Genomic DNA, 18,617 nt, shown 5'->3' with positions numbered 1-18,617 from the left:
GTCATTTTTATAGATCGATGATAGCTATTGTTGTACACCTCTATAAAACGTTGTAATACGTCCACATAACAAGGTGTATTCTTTGCTGTAAAAAATCTCCAAATCTTAGATTTTAAGGTTCTGTTAAAGCGCTGACCTCATTGTACGTTATAAAATGATACACATTATGTTGTTTTAAAAGATTTTGGAAGGGCCTATTTAAAAATTCCTTGCTGGCATTTTTTATTTTACAGGCACCCGGCCTTTGCTAAAAACATGTTTGAAAGCGGACGTCACTCTTGATCCGGTCTTATCCCTCCAAAACTTCTGCAAAGGCATATTTTGATAAAATAGCATTAACCGTCAGGATGTACTGCGCCCCATTGTTCTGCTTTTCATAGCCACGCGAGGATAGCTCAGCGTGCTCGCCTTGGAAGCAAGACGACACGGGGCAACACGGGTTCGATCCCCGGGTCCGCGCTTAGAAACCTTTGGGTATTAAGTGCGTTATAAATAACCAATCATATCATATCATATGTGCGCATTTCAATTAAATCACACTGCCGCTGGTGGTCTCTTTGAGAAACTACGGTTTTTCTTCTTTTAAAACGTTTTCTAGCATTTTTATAAAGACTATATGCCACTTCACCAGATAACCATTCCTTAACAGCTCCGTGTGTGATGGGTTTCTTGTCATGTTGTAGTTTTTTATAAAGAGCATCAACACCCCCCATAACTGCCAATGCCGCTTTCATCATAATAACTTTCATGCATGCTTCAATAAGAGCTGTTGAACGCTGAATCACTTCAAAAGAAAAACAGAGACGTAATGGGTGAAAGACCATTTTATTACAACTCTTATACATATAGCGTCTGACACAACATCACCCTTTGTTATATTTTTTCTGCAGCCTTATAAATGGTGTTATACAAAATCTCCTGTTCCCCCTGCATATAACTCTGTATGCATAAAACACTTGAGGCATTTAAAAGTTCATACAATTTGCGGTCCTGTAAAACATATCCTTTAATGCTAAAGTAATGTTCATACAATTTCTCCAAAAGCTGCTGTAATACCGCTCTAGGGTGTAGGTATAAAGAACCCATATCATATTTGTACAGATGCCAGTATTCATCCAATACAGGGAGCCAGGTGTTGGTACATATGTTACCTATGCACATCAAACTTTTACAAAACGGCTCTGGTCGGGGGGTAGGTATATGTAGATATTTCAGGGTATCTGGGGCAATTTAGCTCTTTCAGCATAGCGTATAACAGTTTTTCCACACATACAAGGCCAGTTTTCAGTTTATGATCCACACGCCTTGCTGGCCCTTCTGAAAGCATATCCTAGAAACAAATATACACATATAAGAAGCAAACTCTGGATATTTCTTCTCTCTTTAAAACAGTTTCTGGCGTGCTACACAAGGCTTCAGGGGATTCCCAAAAGTGTATAGGTCATGAAAATCTTTATCCATTAAACGGGCTACCCTGTTTCTAAAAACCACAGGACCAGCCATTTGTAAAGATCTCAATTTTTTTCTCAGGATTGCGACAATGGTATATTTCTATCCATGTTTTTGATAAAACACGCTCCACGCTAGCATGTACGCGCATACCCATGCCTTTATAGGCAGCTTTAAGCAACTGAAAACCTTTATATGAATTCAACAGAAAACATATCCGACGTATTGCTCTAGCATGATAATTCGGAAGTAAACTGTCATGAGCATCCTGTTGCCGGTCATCGCATTTATGTCCATAGCACCAGCGGTAATAATCACGCTTCAAGCATACTTTCACTACACAAACCGCAAAAGCCTGAGCAGTTGAGGTTTCCAAAAATGTCATTGTTTCTTCTTCTTCTTCATCAGAACTTTCAAAACGTTTTAAACAAACACACTTCTTACACTTATTACGGGCTTGTGTTGCTGGACTTTCGATCATTTTTGATCAGCACACACAGTAAAAATTGACGGTATTGATTGAAGACTGCTGACTTTCAGCGACGTCAACTTTATCTACCGTTTTCTGCAAAAAAAAGAAATGTAACTCTTCAATATATATTATTACACATAGTTCACACAAACACACCCTTTTTCTACAATCCAAATTACACAGAACAGGTCCCTCTGCTTCCCCCTCCATAGGAACAGCGGCATCCATAGACAATCTGGCCTCCACAACATCAGCCTTCATCGGAACTTGTTTCCAACTCCAGGGTCATGGCCACCTCTGGAAACAGCTCCCCCAGAACCCCCAGGTCCGCATAAAAGGGCTCTTCAAAAGTCTTCATAGATTCGTCCATAGCCTTAAGATCGGCCTCTGTAAAGCCTGCATCCATTATACCAGTCTCTACACCATCAGCATCTTTAAAAGGGTCGGAATCAGGCGGTGTCCTATCACCAAGATTAATTAAAAAAATGCCCTTGCTCAACTCATCCTCATACTCCATCCCACTACCAGCGGGGCATCGCGATTCCTCATCAGCTAAAGGATTTGTTATCGTCGGACTTCTAGGACTATCAGACTTTTCAGCGGTGTTGCAGGCGTCTTTCCCTATGGAATTCTTAGCTGTAACGCTTCATGATTCAGGGTATTGCTAGCGTTATGCAAATAGTACAGCCAGTCTCCAGCAGCACCGTGTACCTCTCTCCAGAGCTCCTTATTCTATAAATACACCTCAACCGCTCCTATGGGAGGGAGCATAACTACATCACCCCCACAACGCCCCCAGGCCTGCCCCCTGACATAACAACTTCATACCTACAGCATCTCCCAGAGCCCTGGACCTTGACACAGGGGGGATGTCACAATCCCTGCTGAGCCACGCCTAGCCCCAAAATCATAGCTCACTGCACGACATCACTGCCGGGAAACGCCCTTTCCTAGGGCTGCACTTCCGTAACACACTGCATGATGTCACTGCTAGGTTAGGCACTTGCATGATGTCACTACTAGGTTAGGCACTAAGAAAAACTATAGGGACATGGCCATGATGTCCCAATACCTGCTAGGCCACGCCTAGCCCCAAAATCGTAGCTCACTCCAGGAAACGCCCTTTCCTACGCCTGCACTTCCGGAACACACCGCATGACGTCACTAGTAGGTTAGGCGCTAGAAGAAACTTCAGGGACATGCCCGTGATGTCACAATCCCTGCTGGGCCACGCATAGCCCCCCCAAAACACAGCTCACCCCACAGCATCACTTCCGGGAAAAGCCCTTTCCTAGGGCTGCACTTCCGGAACACCTCGCATGATGTCACTACAGCACAGGTAGGGAGGGACTTCCATTACCACGGAGCCCCCAGAGGGGTGGGAATTCCGGTAAGGGCGTGGTTACTGCCTGTCAGGTGATGAAAGGTACATGCTTGTTCTACTTGTAGCTTTCTCCTTCCTTACAATTAGTCTACTCTATCCATGCTTGAACACTTTTGCATTCTCTGAGGCAGCTAAAGTGAGTTCTCTGCCTATTATGGGTTACATGTAACTTTTACATACAGTTCTGCATTAATACTACAGGCTGCATACCTTCCTGGGTGCTATTGATAAAAAGTATCTGGTTTCAATACTAGAAGAGAAGTAACCTCTTCGTAAATTGCTAATGTTGGCCTTCAAATGCTACTTGTTTATCATTCTGATTAGAGCAAGACTGGAGAGGGTAAGGGGACTTAAAGGGACTAAACATGCTTATTTTGAATACTGCGAAGCGGCATATCTACCTATGGGTTTTGCTCACGGTGGGGATGGGGCGGTGGTGCCACCAGATATTCTTGATCACTTAATTCCTTTGGTTTGGTGGAGGGGGGGGGGTCCAAAAATGCTGAAGATGGCCCTGCCCAGAGCAAGCCTCCGTCCCCACGCCACTTTACATCCTAAATGGCTTGCTTTGAATTTGTTGAGGGCAGCTCCTGTCCCAAATGAAACGCGGTATAAAAGCAGTTCCTCGCACAGAGTTCGTGTTACGTTTCCCACCTGGAGCACACCCACGGGCCGGCGGATAATGCCTTTGGAAAGAGTCGTCCAGGATGCCGTCCAACCCAGGGCGTCCAACTCTTGGGGTAAAATAACACCTCTTAGGGCAGTGCGCAAGAGCAAATGCGATATAACAGTTATTACTTATGGTGCCACAATCATTCAGCTCTGAGACGCTGTAATTACATTTCAAATGATTCAACTCGGCGCTCCTTATTTCAGCAACCGCTGGAGTTAACTTGCAGAGGGTGGCGTGTCCGCCGGCATTGCATGCTGCTGGTACTGTCACAGACAGCCTTGCTTTATGCCAGCGTGTAGTTTGCGTTATCTAGAATGTCCCTGAACATTTTGTAGATTGTTGCATTTAAAGGTATTAGGTGGAAACTCCAGGTGGAATCCTGTTGCTGTGTAGTGTTTTTTTAGCACGCGGCTGTAAAATCACAGTGCAAAAATCTGTATAGTGAAATGAGCCTGGCCAATGGACGTCCATTTCCACTTTCAAAAGCACCGGGGATCTACAGGAACTTTCTAAATAGAGCTATAGTATCTGTCCTCATACCCAGCAGGCAGCAGCTGGATGCGCTGGAAAGCATTCCCAACTAGTCAACTGGGATTCCACAAGATGGATAAAGTCTCCCATTGTGCCACCCACGCACCAATGGGCAAAGCGGGATTCAGAAAAAAGGGATGCAGAAAAACGACGACAATTCTTTTCTCCTAATTTATTGAGATACTTCCATAGTAGCAAAGAACACGCGACGAGGGATCAGAGCTCAGTACAACTAAACAAGGCAGGCACAATAGGGCTGGGAACCACCCTAGACATCTGTGTGCAACCTTTGGGCGCACGCAGAATTGAATCCGCCCCTTGCCCTCCCCCAGACCCCTTCACAAGGTATTACATTTACCTGCACTATACGGCATCAGAAAACAGAACTCTGCCTAATATGTGCCATACAATTAGGAACTAGTATCCATATTTATGCACTGGAGTATGCTACCCAAGTGTTACATGCGAAGTGTGTGTCGTTTTGGCACCAAGTGTCATTGTGCTATTCATGGTGGAGTATGATATGACTTCAGGGACAGGACTAGGTTTGCCACCTTTGTTTGAAACCAAAACTGGACTTGAAACCCCGCCCCTTGACACACCCCTTTCAGACTCTAATACGGTAGTACACGTTTTAACAGGCCAACATTCATTGTTTTTATTTAAGCAATCTGCATTATAAAAATAAAAAATTATTATGTAAGGCTAAAATGACATTTCATAAAATTACATTTCATTCATTTTTGTTTTTGGCGCTTTTTGGTAGCCACCAAAATCACCATTGCTACAGTAAAGAAAAGGGGGCCAAGAAGCAGTATTTGGGGTTGGCATGACAACTGGAAATTGCCAACGCAAGAAGTGTTTATTGCTGTTGTACTACACGGATGTAATCTACAAACCACTCACCAACCTTGCCCCCACTCTCTATACCTCTCATGCTTCCTCTCACAGACGTGCTTTATTTCTTAACCTCTCACTCAACCTTTCTCACTCTTATTTCCACTTGCTCATCATCAATAGCATCCTCTCTTAATCATTTCCTCCCTTTCGCTATTCTCCTTCCTTCTGATTCTAGTGCACACCCGTAGCCCTTATCGCATCCTCATATAAAACTACGCTGCCCTCCGAGCACCTTGGTACCTATAAATGCAACATGCAATTAACATCGGTAAACGCCAAAACTATTGGCACTGCCAATGCTTGTTTAGTATATTTTTTTATTTAAAGGTATTCCAAAATAGTCGATACATCCATCTCTGTAGTGCTAGGTATGTGCTTGTAAAGAAGTCTCTCCTAACGCACCCTTCTTTGACACTCCCTCCCAGGTCAGTTAACATGAATAGATTCCTTGACTTCACTATAAAAACTTGGGTACCTTTCCATCAGTTTTTTGCAAGGTTATACCTGTCATTTTACACACGACTTGTGACTCTCTGGAAAGTGGTGTTCCCCATGTTGTCATAGTTTACTTGAAGTCGTTCCGTTACTTCTGTGGTGCCCAGTAATTTTTTTGTCAGAGTGGGGTGATCTCTTGGCAAAACCCACACACATTGTTGCACTATGTCTATCCCATAAACAAGCCTAATAGTCTGTTTCTATATCACTGCATCCTTTTCTTAAATGTTTGTTTATTTATTTGTATAGCGCAAGCCAGGCCCTTGGGCATCAGTGTGCATTGCTTAGTTACAATGACATTGTATTGCATTTACATACAAGAATGGATACAAGGGTAACAAAAATATACAAATATATACAATAATGTACAATGAGTGGTAGCACAGCAAGAGTCATTTACAAATGAGGCAGTCATGGTTGAGATAAGGTAGAGGAAAGTGGAAACAATGAATATCGTGATGGGAAGTGATAAGTAGCATTTTTGTGTTTCCTATTACTCTTTTGAGAGTATCCATTTTGAGTTTTTTCTAAAGAGTTGGAAGGATGATTCTGTTCTGAGTGTCAGCGGTAGAGTGTTCCAGAGTTTGGAGGCAAGCACAGGGAAAATGGTGCCTCCTGCTTTCTGGAGCTTGAATCTAGGGACTTTCAGAGAGTGGGCCTGTGCCGATCGGGTAGGTCGTGAGGTGGTATTGCAGGTGAAGTTGTCAGCTAGGTATTTTGGTGCTTGATTGGCCAAGCATTTATGGGTAAGAGATAGGAATTTGTACTCTATTTTTTGCAGAACCAAGAGCCACTGGGTGTTTTGTCTCAGGTCTGAGATATGATGAGATCTTGGAACGTTTTAGAGAGTACTGGTGCTCTAGCTATAGTTGTGCAGTTGGTGGAGGATAGAAAAGGTCTGCAGGCATTGATGAGCTTACAGGTGTAGGCTGTGGATGAGGAGATAGCGTTGATTTGTCTATTCAGAGTGAGGGCAGAGTCGAGGTAGATGCCTAAGGTTTTGACGTCCTTGGATACTTCGATGTTGTTGCTGTCTATGATGAAAGATGTGTAAAGTTTGTCAAGCTTGTTAAGTCTAGATTGGGAGCCTAGAAAAAGTAGCTCAGTCTTGTCGTCATTGAGGCAAAGTCCATGTTTGGCCATAGCGGCTCGGATGATGGAATAAATGTTGTTGAGGACTTTGGAATCTTTGGTGTAGTCTCCTGTTAGTGGGATGAGTATTTGGGTGTCATCTGCGTAATTCGTGTAGGTGACACCCAAATGATCTAGTTTGTCAAACAGAGTTTTGGTAAACACATTGTATAGTGTTGGTGATACGCAAGAACACTGAGGGCCACCACATGAAAAAGGCGCTGGTTAAGCGGCTGCAGAAGGTGTGAAGATCCTCATGGAGCAGTTGTTTAAGAAGGATTGAATCCAGGCATTGGCTTGGTTAGAGAAAAGGTGACTGCATAGAACTTCGTGGTTTACCAAGTCGAAAGCAGCCGAAGTCTAGAAGAAGTAGGAGGGCAAGTTTGCCATTGTCTTTAAATTTATGCATTTGTGTCTTGAGGTCGATCAAGGCGGTCTTCGTACCATGTTTGGGTCGGAAGCCCGATTGTCTGAGGCCTAGTAGATTGTGCTTTTCTAAGTGGTTCTGTATCTGCAGGTAAGCTGCTCTGTCCAAGATTTTTAAAAGGAAAGGCACAGTTGTGATGGGGTGATAGTTGGTGGGGAGATTAGGGTCTAAAGAAGTTTTTTTTAAGAAGGGGTAGAACCCAGGAGTCTTTGAGATTGTTTGGTACAATGCTTGACGTAAATGACACATTGATTAGAGTGGTGATGAATGGGGCGAGTTGTTTAGCTGTATCTTTGATTATCAGGGCAGGGCATGTGTCACCCTGGCATTTTTATGGTTTCAAAGTTGAGATTATATCCTCTACCTGTTTGATAGATATGGTGGAGAAATTGAATACGGCATTGGTATCTGGTTGTTTATTTAATTGTTGATTCTGTCTTTCATCGAAGGTTAGACTAGCTTTTTTGGATTCAATTTTCGATTGTAACAATGATAGTTTACCGAGTAGGGCCTTTTGAATGTTGAGCACCAAGAAATGTCTTTGGTGCACGAGTCAGGTAAGGGGAGGGTGATTCGAGCTCTCTCAAAATGTTGAAGAGCTCTTTGGTATTAGATTTAGCTTTGATAATTCTCTCATTGTAAATGTTTTTTTGTTTGTTTGGGTGATGGCTGATTTGTAGTTATTAGAGACTATTATGTAGATGATCTTGTTAGTGTCTAATGGGGAGTTTATCCATGAGGATTCAGCTTGTCTTTTAGTTTTGCGCAGTGTTTTGAGTTCAGGGGTGAACCAAGAATTAAGATGAGTGTGGTTTAGCTTTGCATAGTTTTAAAGGTGCAATGGTATTGATAGCTTTGAGCATGGTGGTGTTGTATAAATCCACTAAGACTGTAGGGTCAGCGTAAGTGGGCGAATAGTCGATGATGCGCTGAAGTAATGGGAGTAGTTTATCGACAGTAATGTTTTTGTTGTTTCTCGTGAGTGAGGGAGGTGCATTGGGTTGGGCTGGTGTGAGGAGTTATCTTTATTGATTGAGAATGTTATGAGCTGGTGGTCCGTGCATGCGTAAGGTGTGTTAGAGAGAATGTTGGTGTCGAAGTTCATGTCGGCTAACCAATCTAGGGTTCTGCCCTTATTGTGCGTAGACTACATAATGCAGTGTGTAAAACCTTGTTCAGAGATAGTGTTGGCAAGTCACCTAAGATTAAGATCTTTGAGTTGGGTTTGGTGTTGTTGGAAGGCAGGAGAGCAATGTCATCTTCAAAGGAGGACGTTATCCCGGGATGTCTGTATATGAGGTGCATGGTGAGTGTTCTTGTGGGTAGTTTGATAGAGAATAATTCCCCTGATGGGAAGGTTTGGTTGAGTATAGGCCTTAGGTTGAATTAGGCCTTGGCAATGAATGCAACCCCACCTCCTTTTGCTGAGACTCTGTCCAGGCGATAAGTGGCATATCCATCAGGTATGGCCGGTGCAAGGGCAGGTCCTGATGAGGCTTGGAGCCACGTCTTCGTGATGGCAAGGAAATCAAGATTATTGTTGGTTATATTATCTGTTATGTCTAAGGCATGGGTTGGTATAGATCTGGCATTTATTAAGGCACCCTTAATCATTGGGGTAGTGATCTGTGCCTTGACATTGGTGTCTGAAACAATTTCATCAGGTGGTGATGTAGATTCAATGGGACTGGACTCGGAATGTTAGGTAGATCTTTTGTGTTTCACATTGGTGATTAAATGGTTCTGGTGTATTATAGATCCTAGTCTTAAGTTTCTGCTCGATGTTGGACAAGGTTGGTTCGGGGTGGGTCTTCTAGCAAATAGATTTAACCATTGTGCCAGTGTAAGTGTGAGCTGGGTCAGTGGGGAGGGTTTGATTGGCTTGCTAGAGCGATCAGGGAGGCAGGATGGTAAGAATTGTGATGGGGGGTATATTGTCAGAGTGAGGTAGTGTTGGTGCCATAGCAATCGTGGTGGTGCAAGGGTAGTGGGTGGTATGGTCAGTGATGTCATGTGTAGTATTCATGTTGGTAATTTTATCGGTTGTGTTACATAAGTGCAGCAGGCTTATAAACGTGGTGAGGTGCCGCAAGGTGTTAGGTGTTGTATTCATGGCTTAGGATGCTATGTTAGATAGAAATCAGATGAGGTTCACTGGGCAGTGGTGGTGAGGCCACAATGCAGATTGTGATCTAATATTCGTAGTCACTAGGGAAGCACAGGCTTGAAGGCAGGATCGCTCTGGGCCAACCGTCTGCAGTTATTTACCGTGTTATGGCAACCGTAATTAGGGAGCTTGCTAGCTGTGCCATGCAATGGTGCAATGGGCTAGGAACAGGCAACCACCTAAAATAACAGAGAATGCAATTGTGGGATATTTTGACCCACTAAGATGTGCCTCACTACATCACTTTACTGCACTGGTGCAAGAAACAGCACAAAATGGGCACGCTGACTCCTGTGCGCGCCAAGATCTCTAAAGTGTGTTTTGTAATAACCAGAAAATGGCTGCACCGCCCTGCCAACACAAATTTTAGGTGCGCTGGAACAGAGCCCGTGTGCTCTGCAACATTTTACATGGAGCAAAGTGAAAGAGGCAGCATCGTTGTGCTGAAAACCCAAAATGCCTCTTTAAAATGACACTTTCTCAACCTTAAAAAGTTCTGTTTGGCGCTAAATTCATCAATTTCTCCTGAACCACAGTGATTAAAGGGCCCTGCAATGCTCAGGACCAATCATTGTGTCTCAGAGGAACCGGGCCTCATTTGAATGACAGCTCCTGTCAAAAATATCTTTGGAAAAGCAAACCAGGGACTGTGTTTTCATTTACACGGGAAACGCGGCTAAAACTTTGCAAGTGTATCTAAAGAATCAGCTGTAAGAGAAAGACTTGGATGCCTGATACATGTATCCATGCTGCAAAAAGCTCCAGCACTCAAGGAAAGAACTAGAGCTGGACAAAGTGTGTATTTGCTGCATATGAAAACCGAATTTAAAAAAGTTAAAGGGGCTTTTTCCTGAATGAGGAGCAAAATCGCCTATTTAAAAGTACATTGTTGTGTAAAGGCATGCTCATTTAGAAATGTAAAAATATTTCTTTCTGGTAAAAGTGCTCCTATAAACTGTTTTGATTCGATAGGTTTCAGTCCAGATTTAAAATGAGAAAATAAAAGCTAAACCCAGGATAAGTTGGTAAACTATATTAAAAAAGAAAAACTTGCTCTGCCAGTGCTAGCCCTGAGAAAGGGTGACACCTCATAAACTGCTGGCACAGGAAAGGCTAATTGCTAGCTTGGAGGCTTTGAATACCCAGGACAAAGGGACTTCCCAAGTCATCATCAGACATTCGTCTTTGCTCCAGGCTGAGACAATAGCAGGCTAAGACTCTCACCTTTCAAGTGGGAGGGGCAGTAAACTTCAGTCAAGAGAGAGGCCCCTCATCCTGCTTCAAAGGAATTGACATTTGCTTGCAGTTGGGGGGAAAAAAACGATAAGTGACGATAGACTTCCTGTTGGTTTTAAAAAGCCTATTTTGTAACTGAACTTAAAAGACATTTAACTTTGCAGCAAGAATGAGGAAAATATGAAAGTTGGTAGTTTTAAATCTAATTTTAGGCTCTTTCTGTGAAGACGTGGTAGAGCTCATTACTGCATAAGAAACAGAAGTTGTAAAGAATGACAGAGTATTGATATTGTGCACATAACATTTTGTACACATTCCAGGGATAAATGCGCATCTGTGTACAAAGTTGGGACATTTTAGGCCAAATCTTTCATGGTTAAAATTGCCAAAATGTAGCAGAAAGGCAAAACCAGGTCCCACAGACTTGGGGTTTGGATTGAAATGTGACCCCCAAAATATGCAACCTGTGCATCTGATTTTCTCAGCGGTTATAACTGTATAAATATGTATTTGTGGGAAAGTTTAGGGGAGGTTTCTAGTCATTGTAAAAATCATCCCATAAACATGACATACTTTTCTGTGATCCAATCAGTGAAGAGCAAGGCAGAAACTATGCTCTTGCCCAATCCTAGCATTATGGGTGTGGGTAGTAAGCCTGCCCCTCCCATATACTTTAGTGATGTCATTTGGCATGATGAATAAGGGAACCTGACGACACACAAAAGGACTGATTCCTGACTTTCTTCCTGATTTCCTGCGTGGCATCCTGTTCCTGATTTCTGCATCCTGCTAGGCCTCAAATTCTGAAAAACCCAAGGGAAGCATCCTGATCCAGCTGGCTTGCTACTACTATATGCATGCCTGCAAACTCGCCATCCCACTGATCTCCAGTAACCAGAAGGGCCAGTCCAGTGCAGTCCGGTGACCAGAACAGCCTAGATAATCCTGTCCCACCAGATTTGCCCCGCTGTCCTTGGTTAGACCCGATCCATGTGATGACCAGAACCCTTGACGGTCCAAAATCCTAAATTAAAGTGGACTCGAAGTATTAATAGGAAGCATAGAAAATCATAGCATCCCTTGCCTTGCCTTGTCCTATCCCAATCTCTAAACCATCCTATCTTTACCTGAATAACTTGTAGCATTGTCAGAGTTCTTATTGCCATCCTGTTTTGATTTATCTTGCTAAGCGCCATATCTTTAGTCATTTTTATCTTGTGTAAATCTTAAATTAACAATCCTGCTTCGAGTGATCCGACTGGTTCTGCCGGGACGGGCACTGGGGATTTGGTGTTGAAGTCATAAATCAACTCCAGAGCTTACTTTGTCCCTCCTTGGTATTCTAGCCAGAATGCTCTAGTCATAGTAAATATTTTCTTGTCCAAACTGAGTTTCTTTTCTGCTTCTCTACCCGATTTTTCCAAAAACACCTCTCATTCACCCTTGCATATCTTCCTCAGTTTAATAGCTTGAGACTTCATTTCAACCCGGGATTATACCCAAGACCTATAGCTACATTTCAACCCAAAAATCAGTGTATTTCACCCGTTTTTCTTTAAAACCGTTTGGTTAATTTTAGGTGGGAATCTGCAATTTTGCAAAGTTTTACAGGTGTGATTTTTATTCTACATTATTTTCAAACTTCCATTCAGATTCAAAGTCTTTTGCTCTAACTATAGCTCATGATTGTTAGTATCTTTCTAATGTTGCTCCCAAAGAGATTTGTACTGATTTAAGGATTTTTGCACACATTCATTGTTTTACACAGCCATTTCGGAAATGTCATTTTAAAGAGTAAGATTTCAACTCCATTTTTCTCTCTTGTTTGGGGAGGGAAGGTTGGATTCAAATTCTGTTTTGTGTTCCTTATTCCTGACTACCTGCTGCTTCCTTATATCTAGAATTGCTTATTTATGGGTTGAGGGATATTGCAGGGGGAAATCCTAACTTAAGTGCTATATTTTCAAACAAGCCAAAAGTGTTCTTTTCTCTGGTGTTTGATATTGGTGTTGCTAAAGAGCGAATTTAAGTGCATTACATACCTTCCTATCTGTTGTTGTCACCACATTGGTGATTGCTGCTCCCTGTTCAAAAGTATATGTTTGACATGAATTTTAAATAAATAAATAAATATTACCTTTGCCAACCAGCCTGATTTCTGGTCCTTTGTGACCCAGGGTATTTGAATAAGGGGTGTGACATGAATGGTATATAACTCAGAATATTGAACCTATAGACACAATAAAATCAGCATTCCAGCTGCGCGCTGCATACTAGGCTGAGACCAGGTTGTATCGCCTGATTGAAATACTTAACACAATGATATAGTGGGCTACGGTCGGGTAACACAGCACTGTGTGCCAAGGCTAGGTAGAGCAGGCAACAATGTTGTGAATGGGTCAAGCAAAATAGTATGAGAACAGGCTAGGTACAACAGATCGGTGCAATATCCAACAATGTTATGCAGAAGGCAATATGCAACACTAATAATCAGTTGTCTGGGTACCACAAACTACAATGTTATGCAATGGGCTGGTCAGATTATGTGGAGCAAGCAGCAACAGATATGCAACATAATTTTGTGAAGGATGGGGTACAGGAGTACAATGGTACGATAGGCTGTTACAAAACATAGCCAGAGGGGTATGCTGGGCAATCTGCTAGAACCAGGCTAGACGCATAGGTAGGTTGACTGTGGCACAGCTAATGTGTGCCTGATAGCGATGGGAGATGCTAAAGAGCAAGTTCTGCATGGGTCTGTCTGTGGTTCATGGAACAAGATGCCGTGGGGTGGGGGGGCGTGTGGGACAGCGCTAGTATGTGGCGTGCGGTGCTCTGAGATGGTCAAAATGTTAATGGAGACGAGACTGACAGGGATCGTGGCCGTGCCGCGCGGGGCCTGGAACTCTCCCACGGGAAGTTAAAGGTCAAAGGCTCACGCAAATTTTGGAAAACAAGACAGCCCCCCACAGATCGGGGGGGACCCCACACGATCATGTAAACGGTAACTAAGGTTTAATCTCCGTGCTGAAGGCTCGATTTGCATTCCTCTGAAGCCTGCAGCGTCCTGAGGATCCCGCTGGACACAGTGTGTTTTTCCCACGACTAGTGGGGAGTTCTTTGTTTGAATGAGCTTGGTTCATGTTGATATGTTGCCCATTCAGAGGCTGTTTAATGGTTTCATGGAGTGTCATTGGGCGACTCTCCACTGAGAAGTGCGGGCGGTTTTTCTGGCCTTGTGCTGAGGCGCGCTCTGTGGGAGGTGGGGGGCTCTGATGGGGTGCCAAAGTTTGGGGACATAGTGACCAGGAGGCACTACAGCCAGCTCCCCACTGCTGACTAGAAAGGGCCGATGTTTCATGAAGGAAGGCGTCACATAAAGGAAATCTTTTTCCCGGGGCCAGGGTAGCGACCCAGGCGGTTCGTTGCCAGTTACATCCCCACTTGGGGATCCGGCGGCGAACGCCCCACAAAATGGGCAAGGGAGGGGGGAAGAGGGGTGGGGGAGAGGGTGTTCTTTATGGGGTTCAGGGGGAGGGGTACAACCAGTTCAAATCACAGACAGTTCTACAGCAGGCTCCAAATGGCAGATAGAGGTGTTTAAAGTGCACACACTGAAGGACGATAATGATTGAAGGGAGGATAGGCACGCTAAACGTCAAAGGCCTTAACTCCCAGAATAAGAGGTCTCTGACGAGCAACATGTTCCGCAAGCAACACCTAACAGTCCTTTTCCTGCAGGAGACACCTACAGGCAGGGGAGGGAGTCCAGAATTAAGGGGACAGAGATCGGGTGTAACTACTGGGCTTCGCATCAGAGCTCAAAGAAGGAGGGGGTGGGTATTCTCCTGGGCAGGGCGTTCCATCTCACGGGGGTAGAACACAAAAGGGGCTTTGGTGGCTGATTCTTAGGCATTAAGGGTACCTGTGAGGGAGAACGTGTCATCCTGGCCACTTTATACGCGCCCAACTCAGGACAAATCCATTTCCTTACTCAGATCTTTAACGGAATGGGCGGAGGGGGCCATGATACTGGGGGGAGACTTCAACCTTATAATGGACCCTCGGCTGGACTGGTGGTCCGCTAAGGGAGGGGCACCCAAGGGTATTTCCAAGGACAACCTGGCCCTGCAGACCCTCCTGGGAGAGCACTACTGGGTGGACATCTGGTGCAAAGCACACCCAGGCCAGGGCAGATACACCTTCTTTTCACCCCCGCACTGCACCTACACCAGAATAGACCTCTTGTTAATCTCAGAAGAGGGAGACTGGGTGGTGCAACAGCCAAAGGTGGAGGCCATAACATGGGCAGACCATCAACTACTCATAGCTAACTGGTCTCTACCCATCTCCCCAAGATCTTCCCGATGGCGATGTAACGATACGCTTCTCAGGGATCCGCTATTTCGAGATTTCATGAAGCAAGAAATGTTGGCCTACTTTGAAACAAACAACAATGGTGAGACTGACATGTCCACACTGTAGGAGACCGCAAAAGCCACTTTCAGGGGCCTCCTTATAGCAGAAGGCTAGAGACGTAAACGGGAAAGGGGCCTATTTGAGGGTAAACTCCGTACAGACCTAGGCAATCTGCGAGCCAGACTGGGCCTCCCAAGAACAGACCGGGGGGCTCTCCTAGAGGAGATGCAGGGTAAACACAAGAACTCCACACGGTCCTCATAGGGGAAGTTATCAAGAAAATGCGATATACTAAGCAGAGGTATTATGAACAAGGAGACAGGGTGGGGACCCTCTTGGCACGAAGGACTCTGGGCTGCAGGGTTGAGAGAGGAGTCGCTCATCTCAGGGATGGTGAGGGTGAGACTCACGGGGGGTCGGGAGGAAATAGCGGAGTGTTTTGCTGACTATTATAGCAAACGCTACTCCAGACAACCAGACGAATCATTGGAAGATATCCGTGCCTACCTGGCGGAACACCCTCTGCCCAGGCTGTCTGACCCGGAACTAGGGGTCCTGGAGAGTGAAATATCAGAGGAGGAGGTGGAGGGCGCCATCAAGAGATTGAAGGCGGGAAAGGCACCGGGAGGTGACAGCTACACGACAGACTTTTACAAGCAGACCCAATCGGTCCTGCTGAAGCGTCTGGCCAAACTGTTTAATCAAATTAGGAACCGAGACTCCATTCCACCGACGTTCCTGCAGGCCCTCATCACTGTTATACCCAAACCCGGCAAGGACCAGACAGAGTACGGGTCTTACAGACCCATCTCACTCCTAAACCTAGATGCTAAGATTTTCACTAGAATCCTGGCTTCCAGACTGGAGGGCTGCCTTCCTCACCTGATACACCCCGATCAAGCGGGATTTGTCTTAAACAGGCAGGGCTCTGACAACATGCGAAAAACACTTCATGTACTTACCTCGAGGGGGGGTCTGTGACGAGGGCGCGGTCTTATTGGCCCTTGACGCGGAGAAAGCTTTCGACATGGTCATTTGGGCTTTCATGGGAGAGGTTTTCACGACTCTGTGGATGGGCCCGAGATGGCTTGGTTGGATGTCCGCGCTATACTCCTCCCCCTCCGCTAGAGTGGTGGCCAATGGGACAGAGTCGAGGGCGTTTCCCCTCGAGCGTGGCATGCGGCAGGGATGCCCACTGTCCCCGCTAATTTACGCACTTGTGATGGAACCATAGGCAATCTCAGTCCACAATTATGTGGCCATCAGGGGATTACAGGTAGGAGACATGCAATGCAAAATCTTCCTCTTCACGGATGACGCGCTACTCTACATCACAAGACCATCCCACACAGTCCCCCGAATGCTACAGGGTCTCTCGCACTATGGGGAGCTATCGGGGTACAAAGTCAACCTTGAGAAATCGGTGGCGTTCATAGGGGGAAACTTGTGAGAGACAGCCTTTGTGAATTAGGCTCCCCTTTCAGCTACGGGAGGAGGGATTCTGGTATCTGGGGGTCCAGGTCACCCGCGATCCCGAGGGCTTATACTCGGCCAACTCCCCCCCCCCCTTTGGTCCGCAATTAGAAGGGACATAGAGAGATGGGCAGGGTCGGGTCTTTCCTGGATGGCGCGTCTTAATCGTATAAAAATGGTAATTCTCCCCAAATTTCTGTTTCTCTTTCAAATGCTCCCGGTGCTGCTTCCCAAAATATTTTCCACGGAAACGAAGCCAGTCCTTCTCAACCTCCTCTGGTCGGGTAAAAAACATAGAATCTCCTATGAGGTGTTAACCAGGCTTAAAGAAGATGGCGGGGTGGGATACCCTGATTTGGAAACATACTACAGGGCTTCCCAACGGAGGTTTTTGGTCGATCACTTCAACCCGGGTACGAAAAAGCAATGGGTAGCCATGGATAATGGGCCCCTTGCACCTGTCACAATAGAGGAATGGCTCTCGGTCCCAAGGAAGAAGATCCCTAGAAGTGTCCTGAACCACCCAGTCCTAAAGGTATTGTGGTCCCTATGGAAGGAAGAAGGAGGTTATTATCGCTGGCTCACAACCTGGCCCTCCCCGCTAAGCTGTATATGGGCCCCCCCTTTCCTGGCTAAGATAGCAGAACCAGCGGCATACCAAAAGTGGTTTGAGGCAGGCCTCAGCAAGACTGGCCACCTCTGGGTGGGAGGCTCGTTCCTACCCCTGAGTGACTTGGAGGAGGTCCTGGGAATAGGGACTCTGTCCCCCTTCCGCTATCTCCAATTTAAGGGAGTCCTCACTGAACTATCCTGGGGGGACACCCTCAGGAGAGACCTTACAGACTTTGAAAATCTCCTTCTATCCGCGAGGGGCTCCAAGGGGATAATATCTCACCTCTATAGGCTCTCCTGTTCTCTGTCCCAAGGGACCCTCCACCTGCACGCATACAATGGGGAAGGGACCTGGGAGAGGAAATTGACGACGAAAGGTGGTCCGCAATGTGCAGACGGGCCAATCGCTCCACGGCCTCACTTCAGTGTCGCCACCAAGCCCTCAAAGTATTACACCGATGGCACTACCCCCCACAGAGGATTGCTAGAATGAGGCCAGGTTACGACCCACATTGCTGGAAGTGCAAGACTGAGAGGGTAGATTACATCCACATGTGGTGGGGGTGCCCGTTGGTTCAACAATACTGGGAAAAGATACTGGCCTGGATCAGGGGGGTGGACGGGGTGGAGCAGTCTCCCTGCCCCTGGCTTCTTCTTTTTGGGATTGATACTGGGGAGGATCAGGAAAACACCCAGGACCACATGCTACAGATTATGCTGGTGGCGGCCAGGTGCTGCCTAGCACAAAAATGGAAAAACCCCGGAATGCCGGGGGAAAAACATGGGTCACCAAAGTGCAGGCCATTTACAATATGGAATTTCTCACACATCTACTTGACGAATCCAAGTCCAACATCGAAGAAATATGGCTTCCCTTCTTTGATAAATACGGCCGCCCAGTATAATGTTATACACCAAAGCCGGAGGATTCCCCCCCTGGGGGCGTTAGGCCAGTACGCACGTACCCGACTACGAGTTTCTCGAAACTCGGCTCTTGACTTTGGCGTGCTATGTGCACATCGTGAGGACATTACTCTGCTCTCTCAGAGCCTGTCAAATTTGCAACTAGTGAGAACTTGAACTGGAAGGGGGTGGGGGGCGGTATGTTATACTTGGTTTCTTGTTTATCCATGTTTGAATAAGCTCTGTACTGTTGTAACACATGTATGAAACCTAATAAAATATGATTTTCAAAAAAATGTTAATGGAGGAGCCGCCCAATGTTGAGTATTGCTTTGTGCCCAGGAG

At 45.5% G+C, this 18,617-nt stretch overlaps 1 long non-coding RNA gene across 1 annotated transcript in view; it reads right to left on the bottom strand.

Annotated features, from left to right (window-relative positions):
* Window positions 1-809: 809 nt before the first annotated feature.
* Window positions 810-18,617, bottom strand: part of LOC138498610 (uncharacterized) — a 93,171-nt gene continuing 75,363 nt past the window's right edge. The window contains exon 2 of the long non-coding RNA XR_011278782.1: window positions 810-2,014. This is a non-coding gene — a long non-coding RNA (uncharacterized lncRNA). The remainder of the gene's footprint in view (window positions 2,015-18,617) is intronic.

This window comes from Ambystoma mexicanum, chromosome 5q (genome assembly GCF_040938575.1).
Source record: "Ambystoma mexicanum isolate Mex_15411 chromosome 5q, UKY_AmexF1_1, whole genome shotgun sequence".
Lineage (NCBI taxonomy): Eukaryota > Metazoa > Chordata > Amphibia > Caudata > Ambystomatidae > Ambystoma > Ambystoma mexicanum.
This window is presented reverse-complemented; position numbering and strand designations above follow the sequence as displayed.